Source organism: Stylophora pistillata, chromosome 9 (genome assembly GCF_964205215.1).
Source record: "Stylophora pistillata chromosome 9, jaStyPist1.2, whole genome shotgun sequence".
Classification (NCBI taxonomy): domain Eukaryota; kingdom Metazoa; phylum Cnidaria; class Anthozoa; order Scleractinia; family Pocilloporidae; genus Stylophora; species Stylophora pistillata.
Window position 1 is genome coordinate 7,353,475 of NC_142527.1, and position 23,602 is coordinate 7,377,076.

The 23,602-nt window shown below is 39.7% G+C and overlaps 1 non-coding gene across 1 annotated transcript; it reads right to left on the minus strand.

Moving 5' to 3' along the window:
• Positions 1-1,794: 1,794 nt before the first annotated feature.
• On the minus strand, positions 1,795-23,584 carry LOC111341944 (uncharacterized). The gene is made up of 6 exons (XR_015991408.1): positions 22,888-23,584; positions 14,400-14,858; positions 11,030-11,170; positions 9,755-9,922; positions 8,174-8,799; positions 1,795-2,435 (listed from the first exon to the last, which is right to left on the minus strand). It is a non-coding gene; the product is annotated as an uncharacterized LOC111341944 (transcript).
• Positions 23,585-23,602: the final 18 nt, after the last annotated feature.

Genomic DNA, 23,602 nt, shown 5'->3' on the forward strand with positions numbered 1-23,602 from the left:
GCTACTCCTGAGCCTATGTGCAGGGAACAACCCGAAAATCACCAACACCCTGTTTCGGCAAGCTGACAAGTACAAATCAACTTGGATGCATCCAAGGTCCAGACAGTGGCACCTGATTGATTACACCTGATTGATTGCGGTCCGGCAAGTACAGGAGAAGTGCAGGGAACAGAATATGGATCTGTATAAAGTATTTGTCGACTTGACCAAGGCGTTTGACACTGTCAACAGAGCTGCACTGTGGACAGTTCTTCAAAATATTGGTTGCCCCAGGAAGTTTGTGACCCCAGTCCGTCTATTTCATGACAGCATGACGGGTCTAGTGCTTTCTGGAGGTGAGGCGTCTGAACCCTTTGAGATTACCAACGGTGTGAAACAGTGATATGTCCTTGCCCCAGTACTGTTCAACCTCTTCTTCGCCTGCGTTCTCAGCCACGCTGTCGAAGACATCGAGGACGGAGTATACATATGGTACAGACTGAACGGATCTCTCTTTGACCTTCGACGCTTCAATGCTAAAACCGAGGCAATTGAGGAACTTATCTTAGAGGCCCTCTCCCGACGACTGTGCCCCCATGGCTCATACGGTATCCACCCTCCAGCTCACTGTCGAAAAGTTTGCTGAAGCATCCCGCCTGTTTGGTCTCACCATCAGCCTGCAAAAAACAGAAGTGCTGTTCCAGTCCAGTCCTCTCACAACAGACCACCGCCCATCTATCTCTATCGAGGGAACGGAACTGAGGACTGTAGACGAATTCAAATACCTCGGCAGTGTCATTTCCAGCGACAGCTCCCTTGACAAAGAGATTGACGCCAGGATCTGTAAGGCAAACCAAGCCCTGGGAAGATTGCGAGCTCGTGTGCTGAACCAACACAACATCCAGAGGACTACCAAGCTCAGGGCCTACAAGACAGTTGTCCTCACCAGTCTCCTCTATGGTTGTGAGACTGGGACCCTATACAGAAGACACATCAAACTGCTGAAGCGCCTCCACATGCGGAGCTTGCGCTCAATCCTGGGCATCAAATTTGTGACCGCACTTGTGACCAAGAATCGTCATTATTGCCGCCGATGGGTAAACCGAGTGAGGCTCGGATTTATTTCTCCATAAATGGACTATAAACAATTACCGTTGGTATCTCACCATTCATAGAAAAAGTAGGACCGATTCTTATCACAAGAACTCGATATGCTGTCGCTATCAACTGATACACGATTGCGCACAGCCTTTCTCGTTCATAAGCTTCGTGAGAAAGTCCTCAATCGATGCAAAGGGAAGTTTTTCAGTTGTGACTATCTACTTAACAAATTAACTCCGTGTTGTTGTACTTATGTTTAAGTTTAAATCGTGGGTGACGACAAATTTTGGTACGATAAAAATAGAAGTGGCTCACGAGGCGCAGCCGACTGAACGCAGATTTCAAACATTTGCGCATGTGTGAACCTTAAATAGACTGGTTGTCATATTTTTGGGCTGTCAGAACAACATTGTCTTGTGGTAGTTTCAAACAACTACATGAGCCAGGAAGCCACGGTTTTAAGAAGCGCAAAAATGCAGTTGAAGGAAAGGTGATTGGTTGAGTTTCAAAGCTTAGAGCTTAGATAGCTTTGGTTACAAGGATCAATATATGGAATAAACTCTAATCACGCTTTCAAATATTTCACATTGATTAAATCAAATTGTTTATTTAGTCATTGGCTGTTGTTTCTTTTTTTGTGTGTTTCTTTGGTAGGTCATACCAAAAATATAAACGTTAAAAGGGTATTACAATTTTACGCTGCAGTTTAATCGATGATTTATTTGTTAAAAAAAGCAATTACATTACAAATTTTATACTTTACGAAGAGATTTTATATGGTAAAAGCTTCCCTCTTCCATACACACTACGTACAAAGTTCGTTAACCCTTTGAAATGTTTTCCTTCAGTGCGCCCATGCACAAAGCCCTGTTTTTTAACCCATCGGCCGCACAAACTTATCGCCGATAAGTATTATTGATTTTATTCGGTTTTTCATGTAACTTAAAGTGAGACATGGTAAGTATTCTGGTACACTACAGTTGATATTGATACAATCATCCTGCTACAATCTATGGAAGTTACCTCTATCAAGTTAGTAATGACAAAGCAAATGATTACTGACAACTGTTTCGATGAAAGTTTCTGCGAATTCTAATTATTTTCTTAGATTTTTGACTGAGTTTTTATATTTTTTTTATCGCTAAATCATTTCTAGGATTGTAAACGGGCACAGCTCACTTATGCTCCCCTTCTTTTGTTTCCTCCAGATTCTGCTGGGATATCTTCACACTTGCTGTCTTGACGTGATCAATTTGGGCGTATACTGTTTGGGACTGCTCTTGAACAAGCTTTGCACTGTTTTCTCGAGTATGGGCCAGATCTGCATACACAAGTCCACGGTAGGGAGGAGGCATCTAGATCAGAGAATAAACGAAGAAATATAATTATACCGTATAAGCAATTAGTGAAACCAGCGACACTGAATAACATTAGTAACATACGTATATGTGAACGATCCTTCGCAGTAAAGCACTATTTGAGCAATAGTGAAAATCAGACCTGAAAAAAAAAAAAAAAAATTTCAGGCCTGCACGGGATTCGAACCACTGACCTCTGCGATACTAGTGCAGCGCTCTACCAATTGAGCTAACAAGCCAAGTTGGCAGCGCTCTACCAATTGAGCTAACAAGCCAACTGGCTTGTTAGCTCAATTGGTAGAGCGCTGCCAACTTGGCTTGTTAGCTCAATTGGTAGAGCGCTGCACTAGTATCGCAGAGGTCAGTGGTTCGAATCCCGTGCAGGCCTGAAATTTTTTTTTTTTTTTTTTTTCAGGTCTGATTTTCACTATTGCTCAAATAGTGCTTTACTGCGAAGGATCGTTCACATATACGTCTCATAACCGCAGTTCATACATATGTTTCATATGTTTGTTGTTGTTTGATTTATCATCTACGGGTTTATGTCGAATTAATTTGATGGCCTGCTCCCAGTTGGCTTGTTAGCTCAATTGGTAGAGCGCTGCACTAGTATCGCAGAGGTCAGTGGTTCGAATCCCGTGCAGGCCTGAAATTTTTTTCAGGTCTGATTTTCACTATTGCTGAAATAGTGCTTTACTGCGAAGGATCGTTCACATATACGTCTCATAACCGCAGTTCATACATATGTTTCATATGTTTGTTGTTGTTTGATTAGTAACATAGTAGCTAATGAGCGAATAATAATAATAATAATAATAATAATAATAATGAGAAGGAAGAGTAAGGACCACTAGAGTTTATATACGAATATGATAAGCCAACAGAATTAGTGTAGCTCTATTTGGTTTTCGCCCAAGCTTTTGTTTTCTTTTAGCTGTGATTTGTTTTTAGTTAGTTTTGCCTTTTTTTTGTTTGGTTGTTGGTTTCTCTGTTAGTTTTGATATACAACATGCAGAAGGTCAGGACATGTCAGGTCACTGTAGCCGCAACTTGATTCTGCAACAGGTCAGGTCGCTGTAACCGCGGGTAACCCGCTACTGGTACTATGTAGCCCAGTACAGCCTGTCGCATAGTCGAGTCGTCGGCGACTAAACCGGCAACCCCCCAGGCTTTCCTGAGGAGGAGGGCGTGTCGACACCCGGTTAGAATTAAAAACAAGACCTTCAAAGGGCGGATGAGCTCCTCGCGATCCAACGGCCATCTACTGCAGCAGAACTTGTCCTCCAGTCGTCGAGGTATCCTTGCCATTGGAACCAGGACATGTGATGTCAAGCACCGTGGGAACTTTGCCGTGCAACTTTGTACTCACGTTAAAAATTCACGCACAGCTTTCACTTGGTCAAAAGTCCTACGGCGACTGGTAAGTGGCGACGGGGGCAGGATTGTGAAGTATGGAAGCCTTCAGTTGTGAACCAGCACGTAGGCGGTGGGGCTCAAGTTACAGTCGCTCTGGTCTTGGAGTTGGGAACAGAAGAGTAGTTCGGTAGTCGCCCCCATGTCTGAGCAGTCCTCTTTAGGAGCCACTCTGCTCACCCCGCATGGGGAAAGGATTAGAAAAGGTATCCTAAACATAGTCTGTTTCCTTATATTCCCTGGCTGGGTTACCGCACCCAGCGGGTTCACCTTTGTTGGGGTAGAAAACAAAGAAAGCAACAACTTTTTGGTACATGGAATGTACGTACTTTGATGGACACTGAAAACAGTGAGAGACCAGAAAGGCGAACTGCCTTCGTTGCTCGTGAGTTTCGCCAGTATAATATTGATATCGCTGCGCTTCAAGAGACCCGTCGCGCTGAAGGAGAACTGACTGAGAAAGGAGCAGGATATACCTTCTTCTGGAAGGGGAAGGAGGAGAATGAACAGAGAATACATGGCGTGGGCTCTGCCGTAAAAAATGAGCTGATTCGGAACCTGGAGGAACTCCCGGTTGGTGTAAGCGAACGCCTGATGACACTCCGTTTGAAGCTAAAATCCAATCAACAAGCGACAGTAATCTCCGCATATGCACCAACTCTACAGGCTGAAACTGAAGATAAAGAGATATTGTACTCCACTCTTGACTCTGTGTCAACACAGATTCCATCCAATCACAAGATCATTCTCCTTGGTGACTTCAATGCTCGGGTTGGCAGAGATCACTCTGTATGGGAAAATGTCATTGGGAAGGAAGTGGTAGGCAATGCTAACTCCAATGCGATCCAACTCCTGACCAAATGTGCGGAGCACCAGCTGGTGATAACAAACACCCTCTTCCGCCAAAAGAACAGAAATAAGACTTCATGGAGACATCCTAGATCACGCCACTGGCATATAATTGACTATTTCATTGTACATTGCTGTGACAGAAAAGACGTTCTGATCACCAAGACAATGACATCATCTGACGAGTGCAGGACCGATCATAAGCTAATGCGATCCTCTTTGTCCTTTGTCATTCGCATAAAGCAAAGAATGACGCCGAAACGGCAGAGGCCCAAGTATAACCTAGGGAAACTTGATCACCCTGAGAAACAAGCTGAGTTACAGTCCAAATTGACTGCAGCGCTGCTACACGTTGATGATATCGATGTTGATTGTCTCTGGGAAGGCTTAAAGACTGCCATTAAAACAGCTTGTGACGAAACTCTGGGTAGCCAGAAGTGGTGCCATGAGGACTGGTTTGATGACAATGACGCAGAGATAGAGCAGATGATTGCTGAGAAACGTAAAAGATTCTCTGTCTGGCAGAATGAGATCAGTAATGCTATAAAGAAACAGCAATACCACGAAATGAGATCCAAAGTCTAACGCCGGGTTCGTGAGATGGAAAATAATTGGTGGATTCAAAAAGCACAGGAGATTCAAGCTCTATCCGACAGCAATAACAGCAAAGCCTTCTTTGCAACCACCAAAAAGATCTATGGGCTAACATCCCAGGGTGTTAGGCCAGTTGCAGGCAAGGATGGAACCCTTCACAAGGACTTGGCTGACATTCGTGACAGATGAAAAGAACATTTCTGTGAGTTACTGAATCAGACTCCCTCGGTGAACATTGACGCAATTGCGAGTTTGCCTCAACTCTCCGTAAAAAGCCATCTTGACGAGACACCGACTCTAGAGGATATTGCCACAGCTATAGGTGCTATGAGGAAAGGCAAAGGTGCTGGCCCTGATGGTATCCCTGCAGAAGCATACAAGGTTGCTGGTCCAGCTCTCATTGAGAAACTGCATGTATTCTTCACGCGAATCTCGGACGAGGAAGTCATTCCCAGCGATCTTCAAGATGCTCTGATTGTCACCATTTTCATTTTCAAGAAAGGCGACAAGGCAAACTGTGAAAACTACCGAGGTATATCCCTGTTTTTCATTGCTGGGAAGATCTTTCCTCGCATCCTTGCATGCTGCCTCTTCCCCATTGCCGAGGAGGTCCTTCCAGAGTCTCAATGTGGTTTCAGACCAGCACGTGGGACTGTGGACATGATCTTCTCGGCACGACAGACCCAGGAAAAGTGCAGGGAATAGCATAAAGACCTCTATACGGCTTTCCTCGATCTGACTAAGGCGTTTGACTGCGTGCATCTGCCAACACTGTGGAAAGTGCTCTCTAAAATTGGATGCCCAGAGAAATACATCAGAATGATCCGTCTGGTGCATGACAACATGTCTGCATCAGTACTTATTGATGGCGAGTCTACCGAGAGTTTTGTAGTGAAGACTGGTGTCAAGCAGGGCTGTGTCAAAGCCCCAACACTCTTCTCGATTTTCATCTTCGCCGTGCTACACCTGGTGTCGGAGAAATTACCTGATGGTATAGATATGCAGCTTAGGATGGATGGCAAGCTGTTCAACTTATGGCGACTGAAGGCTAAGATATCAACCACTCACATATACTCGAGTTCCAATATGCTGACGACAACGCCCTAGTGACCCACACAGAAGAATACCTTCAAGTGGCTGTGGATGCTTTCAGTTATGCCTATGATGCGCTTGGCCTCACACTTAATGCTCGGAAGACACAAGTTCTTTTCCAACCATCACCTGATCACACACTTGAGCGAAAACAACCAGAGATCACAGTTGGAGACACACGCCTTAGCTCTGTTGATCATTTCTCGTATCTTGGTAGTTGCCTATCATGCAAGGCAGATTTGGATGTTGAAACCCAAGTTCGTCTAAAATCAGCTAGTGCTGCCTTCGGTAGCCTCAGAGACAGGGTGTTTGACAATAGAAACCTCTACACCAACACCAAAATAAAGGTTTACAAGGCCGTAATATTGCCAACCCTGCTGTATGGCTCAGAAGCTTGGGCAACCTATAACCTTCATCTCAAAAGTCTTGAGAGGTATCATCAGGGTTGCCTTCGCCGTATCCTCAACATCAAGTGGCAAGACAGACGAACAAACAGCAGTGTTTTGGAAGAGGCTAATGTCACAAGTATTGAGTCCTATATTATCAAGAACCAACTTCGCTGGGCTGGTCACCTTGTCCGTATGTTTTCCTCTAGGCTCCCAAAGAAGATTCTGTATGGTGAACTGTCCATTAGAAGACGTAACCAGGTTGGGGGGGGGGGGGGGAGGCAACTAAAACGCTTTAAGGATAGCCTTAAACACAACCTGAGGCAGTGCAGTATCAACCCTGAGAACTGGGAACAATTGGCCAATGACCGGCCTAGCTGGAGAAGTGCTATCCACACTGGTGTGGCGCATAGTGAGGAACGGAGGAGGGAGCACTGTGAGAGTATCCGCTTGGCGAGAAAAGAGAGACAACAGAATGCCAGCGTAGTTCCAACCTCCACTGATTTCAGATGTCCAGTCTGTCAGAGAATTTGCTCTTCCCAAATCGGACCGTATAGTCACCAGCGAACTCATGTAAACTAATTTTAATTTAATTTATAATAATCACTGCCTAGTGGACATCTTACTCGTTACGAGGGATTGCCAACACACACACACACACACACACACACACACACACACACACACACACACACACACACACAATATGCAGTTTTCATAGGACCCTCTAGATACTGAAAAACAACTCCAGCTGCCGTGTTCTGTGTTCATCAAAAAAAGTATTTAATCGAAGAAGTGAATGAATAAGAATTTTTTTCCTTAAATTAGACACCACTGGAGACGAAACAGGTCTTCTTAAAAACAAAACAAAACAATGTATATGTGCACGATCCTCCGCAGTAAAGCACCATTTAAGCAATAGTGAAAATCAGACCTGAAAAAAGTTCAGGCCTGTACGGGATTCGAACCACTGACCTCTGCGATACTAGTGCAGCGCTCTACCAATTGAGCTAACAAGCCGTTAACCGCAGTTCATATATATATATATATATATATATATATATATATTTCATATGTTTGTTGTTTGATTTATCATCTACGGGTTTATGTCGAATTAATTTGATGGCCTGCTCCCCGTTGGCTTGTTAGCTCAATTGGTAGAGCGCTGCACTAGTATCGTAGAGGTCAGTGGTTCAAATCCCGTACAGGCCTGAATTTTTTTCAGGTCTGATTTTCACTATTGCTTAAATAGTGCTTTACTGCGAAGTATCGTGCACATATACGTTTCATAACCGCAGTTGATATATATGTATTTCATATGTTTGTTGTTTAAAACAAAACAAAAGAAAAAAAAAACAACAACATAAAAAAAGAAATGTCAGAATCTGTTTGATGAAATACCTGTGGTGGCTTTTTCTTCTTCGTTGTCACGTCAACGGCTGCGTACAAGTATTCATTGTTCCCGCCAGTTTGAGGGGTCTCGCTCTCTGCAGCCTTTGCGATATTGTCAGGCCCTAAATCAGTTTGATGTGACGAACGACCAGTACAATCGACACCTGACGCCTTGTTCACGGCTAACCCACTTGCTCCTTCCTGAGGGCGGCTTGGAGATGTTTTGAGAACACTTGCTTCAGAATTGACCTTGTTTTTTCTTTCTTTATGAACAACAGCGTAAACGTTATCCTTGTTTTCTTCTTTTTCACCGCAAAAAGTGGGTGGCTGCTCTATTCCTTTCTTACCACCAATCATCATCGCTTTTTCTCGTTCTCGTTCCTGAATTTCTGAACTTCCTTCGCTTTCTGACCTCGATTTTCCATTAGTCTCATTCATGTCATCATACTTGTTCTCTTTTTTGCAGTCTCTCCCCGTCTCGTATGTGGTCAACCCAGATTCCGTTTGTGAAAGCGTTAAGTGTACAGTGAGCTCGGTGGAGTTCTGTGTTTGTTGGACATGCACAGGATCAATAGATTGCAGTTCGGAACTCGGAGGCACCTCGTAGGAGCAAGTAACCCGATCGTGAAGGTGATCTGAAGGTAATCTGTAAGGAAAAATGATTTTATCTCTCATAAAGCGGAAAGACGGTTACAGTAGGATTACGCTATACAACGTTATGTTCATATAGCTTAAATTTTTGCCCGCTTGTTTTCGAGTAGCGTCGTACTCTGTACTCGAACGGATGTTTTCAGGAAATAAAGTAACGTACTGTTAATGATATGAGTTACATGAATACTTTGAAGCAAATGAGATACCTTAAATCCAATAAGAGTAAAATTTCCATTGAGAAAAGGTGATGATAGCTGGGCAGAAAATGAGGTTTGGAAGGGAAAAAATATTGCAATTATCATTATATAAGTACCATCATCACCATGTATATCTGAAAATATTTTTTTTTGTGCCATTCAATCCAATGACAAATGGGAGATGTTTTCTCATTACTCAAAATGTTTCTCACGGAAAGTTAAGTTTTGCGGATAATTGATTTATATACCCCTTGTATTTCTGTGTTCAAAATCTGGATAAATAAGATCTGATGAGTTCATTAAAATCAGTTAACGGAGTACAAAAGATTAAAGCTGAAGTATTCTACTGTATACTACTTGCCGTTTGTCACGATAAAGCACACCATTATCGTCGTTGCCATCGGAAAAAAAAAAGAAGAGGATGAAAATGCATGTTAGTAGCAAGCCAAGATAAGATACAACCAACCCTCCAATCTAAAGCCCCCTCCCCTTCCAAGATATAAAGGGACAGGATCTCCAAAGGTAACATTGGGAGTTGGGTGATTGGCTCCCCCCTTAGCTTAAATATATTTTCTAATTTCTCAACGAGGTTTTAGCCAAATATCTTAAGTTTTTATTCACATGTTTACCATACTCGCTGAAATTGATTAAAAAACTGGAGATATTATAGAAGCTCGAAACAAGCAAACAACAAACAAATAAACAAACAAAAATGAAGATGTAAATGATGCAAATGACTTGCCTTGGTTTTTATGACCATGGTGTCGTCGACAAAACAATATTCCGAATGCGACTGCAATCGCTAAGATAAAAACGGCCAATAGCACTATGACGATCAAGACCAGATTTATTTTGCCGAATGAAAAATTTTGCCATGAAGATTTACGAACGGTATTCTTAAAAGTAGTTCCTGAAGAAGAAAGAGGAAAATGGTTATTTTATTGCTTTCGTATGAGGCTATCCAGGGCTGATTGAACTGAAAAAGCTTGAGTGGAGACTGAAATGAAAAATAAGGAATGTCGAAAAATCGAATGTCACTTTTCAGTTTATTATCTCTTGTGATCGATCTTTGGAATATTAGAGGCTCAAATTATCTATAAACTCATGTGTTACATTTCTACGCCTCCCTGCCCGAGACATATTTGTCAAGATCATAAGCTTTGTTATTCAATAGCGAAAATCGATCTCCTCTGTTTCCCTGGGGAACTCATGGAAGATGGTATTAGATGGAACGTAAGGCACACCTCATAACGTCACTCTAAAGAGAAGTTGCACATTTATAACAAAGTTTTTGGGCTGTACGAAATTGCAATTCATGATAACGTTGCTTTGGTGTTACGTAAAGAAAACAAGGCAAGAAAACGTATTGTTTTATGGTTGGATTTTATTCTTCGTCAACAGCGATGCATTCGAAGTAAAGAAACAAAAGTAAAACTCTATGGCAATCACATAGATTGTAAAACTCTATGGCAATCACATAGATTGTAAAACTCTATGGCAATCACAAAAGATATGGATAAATACAGCTGGTAGCATGTAGACGATTATTATACTGACATAGAAGAGGCTAGGACGATTACATTGTACCTTGAGTACAAATGTGGTTCGCTTTTGCAGTGTAAAATTATTTCCTTTTGTAGGTAATGTATAAGTTTTTGACGCCATTGATTCTTTGAAACGATTAGTACTTTCTAGTGTTCGTGGCTCACGGGTCGACTCTAACGGAAAGCAACTAGAGAAAATCATTAGCAGAAATCCTTAGGCTCAGAATCACCCACGTATCTCATTGTTATACAACTCGATTTAATTCACTTATACGCTACCAAAGTAAAAATAAATCGAACCTAATTGTTTTAAATGGAGTTTCATGAAGAAAAATGAATCAATGAATTGATAAGTGAACAAGTCAATCAAACAAGTAATCATTCGATCAATCCATCATTAAATTTAGCTAATACAGAGGCATGTAGACATTTATCATGTACATATAGAGAACGTTAAGATGGCCACATTGTACCTTGCGTTGGTTGATTTGATGTAGGTTGGTTTTGTAGTGTTGAAATTGTAGCACCTCTTGGTTGAGTGGAGGGTTTTGTCACCCTTGTTGTTGATTCTTTAAAACGAAGTGTGACCGGTGTTTGTGATTCACGAGTCAACCCTGACACCAAGAAATACAGAAAATCATTTGTAGAAATCCTTACTTTTAGAATCACCCACGTACGTCACGGTTATATAACCCGATTTATTTTACTCCTACGCTATCAAAGATAAAAATAAATCGAACCCTAATTGTTTCAACCGAAGTTTCATGACCAAAATGGTAACGAGACATTCAATTTTTAGATAAATGAAAGGAATGAATAAATGAATCGATAAGTGAACAGGTCAATCAAACAATTAATCAGTTCAACAATAGTCGATTGTTCAATAAATCTAATATAGAGGCATATAGCCATCGATGATATAGACATGGACGACGTTCAGATGGCCACACTGTACCTTGTGTTGGTTGACTTGATGTAGGTCGGTTTTGCGGTGTAAAAGTTGTTGCAACTCTTGGCTGGGTGGAGGGTTTTGTCGCCTTCGTTATTGATTCTCTGAAACGGGTAGTAACCGATGTTTGTGGTTCACGAGTCAACTCTGACACAAAGTAGTATACGAGAAAATAAATGTAAGAAATCCTTAGATTCGGAACCATCCACAACCCTGTTAAATTCCTTGATTCATTTTACTTATATGCTCAAAATATGCCAACAAATAATATCCTTATTCCGTTATTTTATCTTCCTTCATTTCGATATCAAATTAACACTGTACAAATTGAATCTCCATATAATGTCGTTTCTATCAAGGTGTTTTATCAAACCTTACTGGTTTCTTGGAACTGTCTGTTTAACTGATAGCGGACAAGTCTTAGAGTTCAGTCATGACACTGAAAAGGAATTGTCATGTATATTGTAGTAATTAAGATGTTACAAATTGCAGTGTTATAACCGTTTACGATTTTATCATTCAGTAGTCTATGAACTGACTTCTACGCCAAAGTTATAGGATAAATATTCCTAAAAAGTGAGTTATTTTGATTTTCGCTGCACATTTGCACAGTATGATATGGTCGCGTGCGTGGAAACGACCATACGCGTCACTGTTCAATTTAGTCTTCGCACTTTCTAAATTCGTTGTAGCAAAGAGAAGAAAAATCTGTTTTTCAAATCCCGTTTTCAAAGTAGCTTTAAAAAATAAACTGCAGCATTCGAGAGACTGTTAACCTTAAGTTGATATGAACAAGGAGGCTAAGAAGGACAAGGCACAAAAGGGCGAATGGAGTGCTCCTATTTTTACAAAAAAAAAAACAAAAATACTCTACGTGAGTTTTTGGTTTTAGTGTCTTCAGATCAAATAACGCTTATGTAACACGTATTAAAAGAAAAAAGAGGGTGATTATGCCTTCATTAGCATTCATGGTCATCGCTGTCAAGAGACTCCCGATTTCAATCGGAATGTGCCGGTTTGTCAATTAGAGAAAGAAAATGTTAAAAAAATTAATAAGTAAATTAATAAATTTATAGTAATAACAATATTTAGAAGTTAAAAGTAAAAACGACCTAAGAGTAGTTCCGATTTCAATTAAAATCCTATTTACAATCTAATCCTTTTCATCATCATCAATATTATTATTGCCGATGCTAAAATAAAAGTGCGTCTTTATTGCTCAAGAGATAAAATTACACTAGCCCTAAAATATAATCATAATAAGTTAATAAATTCACAAAAAGATAGAAACAAAAAAAAAAAAGAGAAAGTATATATAAAAGTTGGTAAAATTCACAAAACTACGTTGGACAGGCGGTAGCGTTGTCGAGTGAGAAGCCCAAGTCCATGATATCGAGGGTTCTTCTCATGGATTGTGATCCTCTCAGGCATAGCAAAGCAGAACGAATGAGCGCAAATGACACCTTGGCTCTAATCCACGACATGGTGCTTGCATAGCTCTCTCCCTTCTTATTTGATACTAACTCAGCTGAACGTTTATGGTATATTTTACATTCTGTGCCCGTACTAAATGTTAAAGGCGTAAAAGTTCCTTGTTCGACCTCCATGACCCTGTTGGCATACTAACGTTTCTTCTTACTGTCATGCTGCCTGTAAACTTGCTCTGATTCTGCATTTGGGTGGCATACCCGAACATCAAAGAATGCACATCTCTGTCGCTCCCAGAAACCTCGGGCAAGTATGTCGAGACGGGTGTCGGGGGCTCTATTCCCACCCCTATTCAAGGTCTCCCCAGTTATGTGCTGAAGAATCGGCTCCACCTCGACATCACAAGATACTATGCGTAGAAGGTCAGCTTCTAGATCTCGAAGCTCGTTGTGACGTTGAATCACAAAACCACCCCTCCTGCAGATCATCGTATGGTCAACATCAAAGAAATCTCCGCATACTCAGGTCTTCGGTAGATCGGATTAATAGTAATAACAATAATAATAGTAATAGTAACAATAATAATAGTAATAATAATAATAATAATAATGATGATAATAATAACAGTAATAACTGTTAAGTCAGCCTATACGAAAGACCTAGTTCAAATTTCTTTTTTCTCATCGACTTTTAAACCGGAATCTAAAGTTAAACCAAATGCTTTTAGACAATGATTTCAATCCAAATAATCAACAAAATGAAGCAGAAAGTTGAATATGATATGTCACTTGAAGTTTATCTTGAAGATTGATTGGATAGTGGTATTTCTGGTTTCGATCATCAAGTCTGATAGAAGAATAGTGACTAAAGTCACACATTTTTTTCTTCGTCGTCCTTAACCACATGCTTTTTTTTTCTGAATCGCGAGACAACTTAATTACTTTTACAGGAATACCCAAACAGGGCTCAGAATATAATCAAAGGAACGAAAAACAATGCCGATTTACAATCCACAGAACTTCTCCTGCAGAGGACCAATGGGACAATACTGAGCCCTAAATGAGGTCCTTGGCTAAACAAAAGGATTTTGCAAATGTGTTTATAAAGGCTTTGCCACGAGATTGAAATGGTGAGCTTATGCATTTATGTGTTTCACTTGTTTTTTTTTTTTTTTTCCCTACTGAGCCATACATTAAACTACCATGACGCATTGCGATGTAACATACCAAAGGAGTCATCTAATGATTCTGCTTAGTTACGATAATGATGCAATTAGGGAGCCGAATCCGCTCATCTAGAATAAGGTACAGCATTTTCAAACTATAATAGAGCTCTTTTGAATTTAGAAAAAATCAGAATAGCTTAGCTGGCCTGGTAAACAACCTTACTAAATAACGCGTGGCGTATCATATACTCTGCGTCTTTACAATCGTCCGAATGTAAGGTTTATGGATTTTTCAACCAACCTTTTTCAACGATACATTTTGTAGACCCCTCACATATATATCCTGCTTGTTTCGATCCTGTGTCACATCCTATATTATTATAACGACTAAAGCCTCCGTATGTCTTGGACATTTGTATGCAATTTTTCAAGGTTTGGTTGTCGGGTTCCCCTGGGGCCCAAGGCCAAGCTCCTTCTCTTGACGCATTTAGTGTGCTGTTATCACTTATCCATCTCCGATCTCCGGACGAGATATCCTTCTTTAGCCCTATGAAGTATTCCCCTGTTTCAAAAGCCTGGATAGTTTCGTTTAAAAAGCTCCTTTCTCCCTAACTTTCAACAGAGACAGGGTCATATTCAGACTGCTTGCACCGTCTTCTGCTTTCGGACCAGGAGTAAAAAGCTTAAGGTGTCACATTGTTGAGCTGGTGGAATAATTACCTGGTACCATTCTATACATTTGTGAAATTACCTCTGTGGTCTACATGAAAATAGAAATGCTTTATATATTGAACTTTATTAGTTACAGGAGACGACAATTTCTAACCAGAGGGAACATATACTTTACTAATTCCATCAGATCTGTAATAATTTATCGGAAGGTATTAGCATTAGGATTACTAAAATACAGCACAACGCCATTTTTCTATTTCACCAAACAAATATTTCTCTTGGCATGCTCAAATATTCCTTCCAACATCCAAGCGACTCGTGTTAGTATGATATGGACAGCGAGTGTGGTACAAGTTGCGCTTTGATTTGGTTCCCATCCCACAAAAATACATAGATTAATAAATGAATGGTACGCAAATGTACTCGATGCAAACATATAAAGTTAATCAAAGTTAGCGAAACGCGGAGTTTCTTTAAAGAAGCAAACATATCACGGTTCACTTTAGTAACCGTTGAAATCATAATTGCCTGTAGTAAATCTCTCGGCATCGCTCGATTCAGTTCTAAACCGGTATGGTATTGTGTCAAAATACTTCGATTCCATCAGAAGTAATACTTATCAGTTATGCTTTCATGATATATTGTACTCAATTCAACATAAAAGTCTCAGCTTTAGCCAAAACTGTTGAAGTAAGTCTCGCCAAGAAAGTCTCGGGTAATATGTAACCTTATAAATAAGAATGCTTTTTTACTGCTGAAGGGCTCAAGGAAGTTGTAGAAAAGTTGGAAGGAGGAATTCTAATGAGCTGTCTGGAACGAATGTTAATTCATCACCCACTATCACCAGGGCATCAAAATAGATCTTTTCCGGACATTTCTAACTTCGAGGACAACTGATGCTCATATAGTAATCATAATATTGATAATTATCACCATGTTCTTTAATAGTGGTCTCTATTGGTAGACAAGAAGCGAAAGCATTCGATCGGATATTGCTGCAGTATCATCGTACAACATGTATAACAGAGGTATCAAAATTTATGCTCATCGGAACGTACAGGTGTATTACTGCGAGACTATTTCTAATGCCTTTCCTAACGAATTGTCATCGAAATTATGAAAAGAAAGATGTGGAGATTTTTAACCGTTTCCGGACCCTCGAAATATAAAATGGTCGAAGAATGGTCCTAACCCCAAGTGTTTTACATAAAGGATGTCCCTTTCCAGTGAGGGTAAAGGGACTTCTCGTCACTTTTTCCTCTTATTGCGCGTGCAGAATAGCCCAGTAAAACGCTCGAAAAATTGTTCATAATTTGTTGGACTCTAGTAAATCCGAACTCTGCACATCAAAACACGCTTGTTAAAATGTTTATCGTTCTTGGAATTTTTTATTTTTAGTGCAAGAAGAAGCATAGGACGTAGACGCTTATCAAAATAGTCGTGACAGCACACCAGAATGTCCTCAAGAGACTTGAATCACACAGTGAGAGTGATAATAGTAGTTATAATAACGATAATAGCATTACGTATGATGCACGATCCTTCGCAGTAGACAGCGCTATTTATGCAATAGCGAACATCAGACCTGAAAAAAAATCAGGCTTGTACGAGATTTGAACCACTGACCTCTGCGATACTAGTGCAGCGCTCTACTAATTGAGATAACAAGCCAACTGGGAGCAGGCCGTTAAGTTGATTCGTAATAAACCCGTGATGATAAATCAGATACAATGAATATATGAAGTTCATATATTTTGAACTGCGGTATTAAATACGTATGTTGCATGATCCTTCGCAGTAGATAGCGCTATTTATGCAATAGCGAAAATCAGACCTGAAAAAAACTAGGCTTGTACGGGATTAGAACCACTGACCTCTGCGAAACTAGTGCAGCGCTCTACCAATTGAGCTAACAAGCCAACTGGGAGCAGGCCGTTAAGTTTATTCGTAATAAACCCGTAATAAACCCGTAATTTATCATCACGGTGATTTATCATCACGGGTTTATTACGAATTAACTTAACGGCCTGCTCCCAGTTGGCTTGTTAGCTCAATTGGTAGAACGTTGCACTAGTATCGCAGAGGTCAGTGGTTCGAATCCCGTACAGGCCTGATTTTTTTCAGGTCTGATTTTCGCTATTGTATAAATAGCGCTATCTACTGCGAAGGATCGTGCATCATATGTATTTAATACCGCAGTTCAAAATATATGAACTTCATATATTCATTGTATCGGATAATAGCATTGACGAAAATAATAATAATGATCATTATAAGAACAATGCTAACCATAACAATTCTAATGAAAGTAAGAACGATCATGTGGTATCCAAGGATTATTCGGCAAAAACCAATAAGAAATGGGGCAGGAAAGAGTGGCTGTCATGATTTTGACCCATCGTCCCCTTCTTATCCCCCTTTTCTTGTTGTTTTTTCATTTCTATTCTGGAAGTGGTGGGTGGGGGGGGGGGGGGTTGCAGTGTGGCATCTGACAGGAAGCGAGCGGTACATTAGGGATATATCAAATGATAAACTTTCAACGAAGCTGATCCCACCTTCTGAAAGCATCCCATGCCGATCTTCAGTTTTTGCATTCGTCATTTGAGTTCTGAGTGAGGTGGCTGTTGTCTTTGTTTCTAACAGCTGGTGGGTTGACGCAGGTTCTCTAGCTTCCTCAATGAAAAAATCTGCTTCCGATGAAGCAGTGGAACAATCTGAGGTGAAAATATGAATAAGAGTTACTTGCTTCAAAATCAAAGATTGTTTACAACTTTTCGTCTTAATGTGATTTGTAACGTTCGTTGATATAAATAGACATGATCATCGACTTACTGACTTGCTTTTCGCATATATATCCCGGATCGTCATCATACGAAGGGTTTTCACACTTTATGTTGTTGTACTCTCCAGTTTGCATCATCTCCACGCATTTTTCTTTGTTATGATTGTTTGGTTCTCCATTGCTCCAACGCCATTTTTTGGCAGACGTCTTGTTAACCCATGCTTTGCTTTTACTCAACCAGCACCACGTATAAGAACTGTTAGCACTTTCAAATAAACCAATGAACCAACGTGTTTTTGTTTCATTCTTGGTCAAGTTCCAAACAAAGTGCCATTCTTTATCGGTTTCCATAGAGACAAGTGAACTACTGCTTTTGGCACATTTTTCCTTGGCATTTTTCCAGCTACCTTTTTCCGTGTGGAGATCATACTTAGAGCAGCTCGAAACTTCTGGTTGGAAAGCCGAGAGATTAAGAAGACAAAATAAAAGCAAGGAAAAAAATATATGTATATATACATACATATATATATATATATATATATATATATATATATATATATATATATATATATATATATATATAACTAACTGCAGACAGTACTGTTTCGGCCTTCTGGGCCTCATCAGTGCAGTGCTAATGCTAGGATGGGGGAGAACCGAGACGGTCACCCCAAACGACCCAACCTTTGTGGTATCGTCTAAGCCATGCCAGAGTGCTCAAACTAGAGTAAACCAGCGAGCATGCGCAATTGCAACGGCAATGACTCATCCTAGATAGAGTGCTCAATTTGGACATGAAAGCAAAGCTTTGTATGCCAAAGAGCTATATCTATAGTAGCAAATGGACTACTCAAGTTACGCATATATGGATTTTAATACAGCCTGTTTCGTAGACCAACAAAAGTTGATCCACTCATCAGTTAAACTCCATACACACCGAGGCATCGTCACGATGCCTCAGTGTGTATAGAGTTTAACTGATGAGTGGATCAACTTTTGTTGGTCTACGAAACAGGCTGTATTAAAATCCATATGTGCGTAACTTGAGTAGTCCATTCGTTACTGTAATCGCTCCTTCATTGTCGAGCACCGTCATGGATCCTACGTTGCCTATGTCGCTTCCATATATATATATAGAGGGATTAAACCTGGTGTCCGTGAAACAGTGCTCGATACAAATAGTAGAGCGGGTATAATGTGTGGTTGTGGGAAAAAAAGAACAACTACTTATACATCCCTACAGACTTGTTTCGTGGTTGCCCACTCATCAGTGGGCAACCACGAAACAGGTCTGTAGGCATGTATATGATGTATATGTAGTTGTTTTTTTCCGACTACCACACACACTATATATATATATATATATATATATATATATATATATATATATATATTTGTTTATTTTAAGAATTACAATTACATTTCATTAAATCATTAAAAGTAACCATACAAACAGTCGATTTTTCTCATACAAATAGTGAACTGAAAAAAAACCCTCGGACACAAGAAAGACTTGCATACCCACCATGCTACAACAGGGATTGGGTGAACAAAATGAATTTCCAGAATGAGATCACTCCGGAAATCAGAAAAAAATATCACACATGCAATTTTAACTCGAAACTATAAACGATAAAACTACGTCAGAAGTATATTTTCCATCAAGTACCAAGACGAAATTTCAAAACAATTATTACCGCAGATAAAATAGTCTTGCGTGGCGACAGAACGTCTGTACGTCTCTAGCATTCCTATATGGTTCTCGTTAAAATATGTTGATTAATGTAAAAGTAAATTAAAAAATTCTTTTCTCAAAATTTTTAATGCTTTCGATAACGATGACCTACTGTTCTGCTTGGTAGGATAGTTATGAATGCCAAAAAATCTAATAAGTCAGGCTGGCGCTAAGGGGCTTACACACACGCACGCACACAAATAATAACAAAAGAAAACAAAAACATGCGAAACGCCCAGAATTTAAGGGTTCCTATGTCAGAGGAGTTGGGAGAGACAACCGACTTATGGAACTCTTGCCCGCCGATTAGAATCACAGTCTCAGACGATGAAAATAATCAAATACAGAAAAGCCTGTACGATAGCTTGAATTTGCATACATCTACACTTCAAGTCTCCAGGGAACAATTAGACATAAGCCGTGACGGAACTTTCGATGAGAGCCCATTCGCCGATACGCCTGGCCCCTTACCGGAAATTCTAGCTTTGGGCTAGTCGTAATCGGTTAGATGTGGTCAATCAGTAGATTGGGGCGGACAACCAGCATACAGCTCTAAAAGCGGTCTATGTTCTTCTTGCGCGAGGAACTAAAAAAAAAAAAAGCACTGAAGTCCTTGAAGGTGTAAGGTATAGGGTCATCAAGAATGTTTAGCAAAGAGGTTGGCACTGTAGAAAGAATGTAAAATAGCTGAGTTGCTATGAGAACAAGGGCAAACGATTCGGAACACCTAGTTAGATTCCAGGTTTTCAAAACTTATCATGGAGGGCTTAATAAACTCCGCCCCACGATACCTAGCTGAACCCCTTATGGAAGATATTATGAAGCAGCTATAGAACAAACACCCACAGGCGCAACCAGCAAAGCCGGGATCGTTACTTTTTGTTCCAGTTGAGGAGGTGAACGAGTCAGCTTATGATGAGATCACCGGCAAGATGATTAAAGAGGCAGCACAAAGAACAAAAGGCGCTGGCGATCCGACGAACATAGACGCAAATAAATTTCAAGGGTCCTTGTTAAGCAGTCATTCAAGAGGTCTTGCTCTAATTTGTGGAAACTACATAAAGTATAAATGAAACAGCACAGGCGTTGCTCACTCATTTATTGGTTCTCTCAGCCACTTATTGAATTCGCACTGATTGATGTAGCCATATAAAGCACTTAATCTAATCATGTTTGTATAAGTCAGGTTATATTCGTCGAGACGAATACACAGCTCTCATTAAACGAAATCCCCAAGGACTTTGTAGAGAGGGTTGATAACTCCTCTTCCGACGAACGCATGTTGATTGGCATGGCGTTGTCCGTTGGGAAGGCCGAACAATGCCGCACGCTTTTATTTTTTGATTTTACTAATATATTCAAATAGGTCGTGATAGAAATAGGGTCTTTATTTATTTTTTGTTAAGCGCTCGCAGATGTTGGACTTATGAGTTTTTCTGTCGTTGTGGATTCGCTTTTTTTCGCTTAAAACACAATTTCGTCTCGTCGAAACAACTCTGTTATGGTTGTTTGGTATCATGGGGCGTTTACATTTCATTATCATAATTATGGAAGAATGCCAAATTAATTTTTTGAAGAACTTGCTCATACAATTTACCATGGTGTATCACGCTTTTGAATAATTTGAACATTACCGTCTAGTTTACTCTGTGCTGGCTCTATAAGTAGCGTGCGACGTTTTCTATAGATTTCGCATGGCTGAAGAGCGGTAGAGCGATTATCATTTGAAGACTCGTTTCCTTTTCAAACTTTTTTCTCATCCCATCTGTCGACCCTGTTCGATTTTTCTTGCCAAATGTATACAAACCAAATGAAATTTCAAAGAAAACCATCGAGACAGTTGGAGCAGAATCCCCGTATAAAAAAAATACACTTACAGTGTACATGTTTGATCATTCTGCAGCTTATATTTTACAACGATGGATTCAAAGTATGATTAGTAACACCGAAAACAAACAGCAATAGTGCGCAAACAACGGTCCCCATAATATTTCATAGATTGCAAATTAGAGCAGATACGGTCGAAAACGTTTAGTAAAGTTAAAATTGAAATTTTATAATGTGTTTGAGGAAAAGAGCTGACGGAAGTTTTTCGGCTTGTTTGTTTGTTTGCTTGTTTTTATTCCGATGTGGCAAAAATTACTGGATTTATTTTTAGGAAGGAACTATGTAGGAACTATGTAGGAACTATGCAGTTCATATTTTCAAAACAAGAATAACGACACTTACAACACAAAACAAACGAAAAGAACCGTCTTACATAGTCAATTGCTTTACCACGTAAAAAGAGATATTTTTATTTGAAGGCGTCAGGACTGTTTTTTATAATTTCTCTTTTCAGTGAAAAATTCAGCATGATGCGAAGGTATCAAAGAGGTATAAGTTATAGCAATGAACCTTATGTTATAGGAAAAGTTCTTCTTTAAGTTCGGATAGGAGGAGTATCTCCCTAACCATAAAAACTTAAGTTTTGCCTAAACGGTGTCGAGCATTTGTGCTCTCTATCGTAACACTTAGAAACAGACTCCACTAGAGAGGGATGAGACGCTTTAAATGAAGAAATAATTGAATTTTTTATGCTTCAATGTACTATTTTGGTGGAACTGAATTTTTTTTTTCTTTGGGTAAAACAATTTGCGCAAGCTTTTGTCAGCGTACGCATTTGGAATATGGACAGGCAATTACACTCAAAGAATTTCCTAAGCAACTGTTTTTCTATAAGTTTCGTATCCTTTTAAAATCAAATAAAGATCTTAGGTACGTTTAAGTTGTACTAACGAAGAATGGAGCTATTTTAAAGGTAAATGAAACAGCACAGGCATTCCTCGCCCCTTTATTGGTTTCCTCGCTATGATTGATATTGGTCTTTTGTCTAGTGCACTTTACAGGGACGATAGATAGGCTATGATACTCAAAGAACTTCCGTAAGTAGCTTTTTCTTTTTTTAAGTTTCGTATCCATTTAAATCCATGTGGTCTTGAATAGGTTTACGTCGTAATTACCAAGGATGGAGCCATACTAAGCGTAAATGAAACAGCACAGGCTTTGTAATTACTCGCCCGTTCACTGCAATTGGTTCCCTGAGCCACTTATTGAATTTTCCTTAATTGATGCTACTCTATAGAGCACTCTATCCAATCACGCGCTTATAAGTCTGTTTATATTCGTCAAGAAAACTGGTCCAAACTTCAGTTAAAAGAAATCCACAAATAACTTTATTTATAAAGAGAGTGGGTTGTTTGGTATATATTATGGGGCGTTTGCATTTCATGATCATAAATATAGATAAATGCCAAATTAGATTTTTTTGAGAACTCGATCATTTGATAAACCATGATCTCTCTCGCTCTATAATTTTAACGTTATCGCCTAATCAACTCTGCGCTGGTTTTACATGTATTAATATTAGTAGAGAGAGAGTGGGACATTTCTTTCTAGGAAAATTTATACAAAGCTTACAAAGGAAAGCACTGCAACAGTCGGAGCGGAATCTCCGCGGAAAAAATACACCTACACTGTACATGTTTGCTGGCCTACAGTTTATATTTAACAACCACGATTTCAAAGTTTCATAAAATATTTAGGAAGAAATGTGCCTACCATCAGTGACTCGATCTTCAGTGGGAGTAGTAACGCCAAAAGCAAACAGCAAAAAAGTGCAAACAGCGGTCCTCATAATATCCCGTTGATTCCAATTCACTGTAGATGCGGTCGAAAATGGTCAGTGAGGTTGAAATGGAAACTTTATAAGGTGTTTAAGGAACAGAGCTGACGGAAGTTTTTTTTTTTTTGTTTTTTTTTGGGGGGGGGGTTGTTTGTCTGTTTGTTTGTTTGTTTGTTTGGTTGGTTTTCTTTTTTTCGATGTGGTAATAGTACCTGGATTTATTTGTAGGCATTAGGCGCGTTATTTTTGCAAAACAAAAAACGATATTGACAACGCAAAGCAAACGAAAACCCAGCTTCAATCGGTTGTTTCTTTTGTTACCATGTTACCTTCTTTACTCCGTTTAACCTGGTGAAAATTTTAGCATGAGGCGAGGGAATCAAAGGTCATGGTAATGACCGTATGCTAAAGGAATAGTCTCAAAGTCCGGATAGGAGTACCTCATTGATCATTAACACAAACTTTTGGCCTTCATGGTGTCCACAACTTTGTGCTTTCTATCATAACATTTAAAAAGAGGTCTTCACTGGAAAAGGATAAAACATTACAAAATACAAGTTAAGAAATGATTGCCGCAATGTGCTAGTTTGGCCGGAAGCTTGCTGCTTAAACAATTCCCCTGAATCTTTTTTTTTAATTTCGTATCTGTTT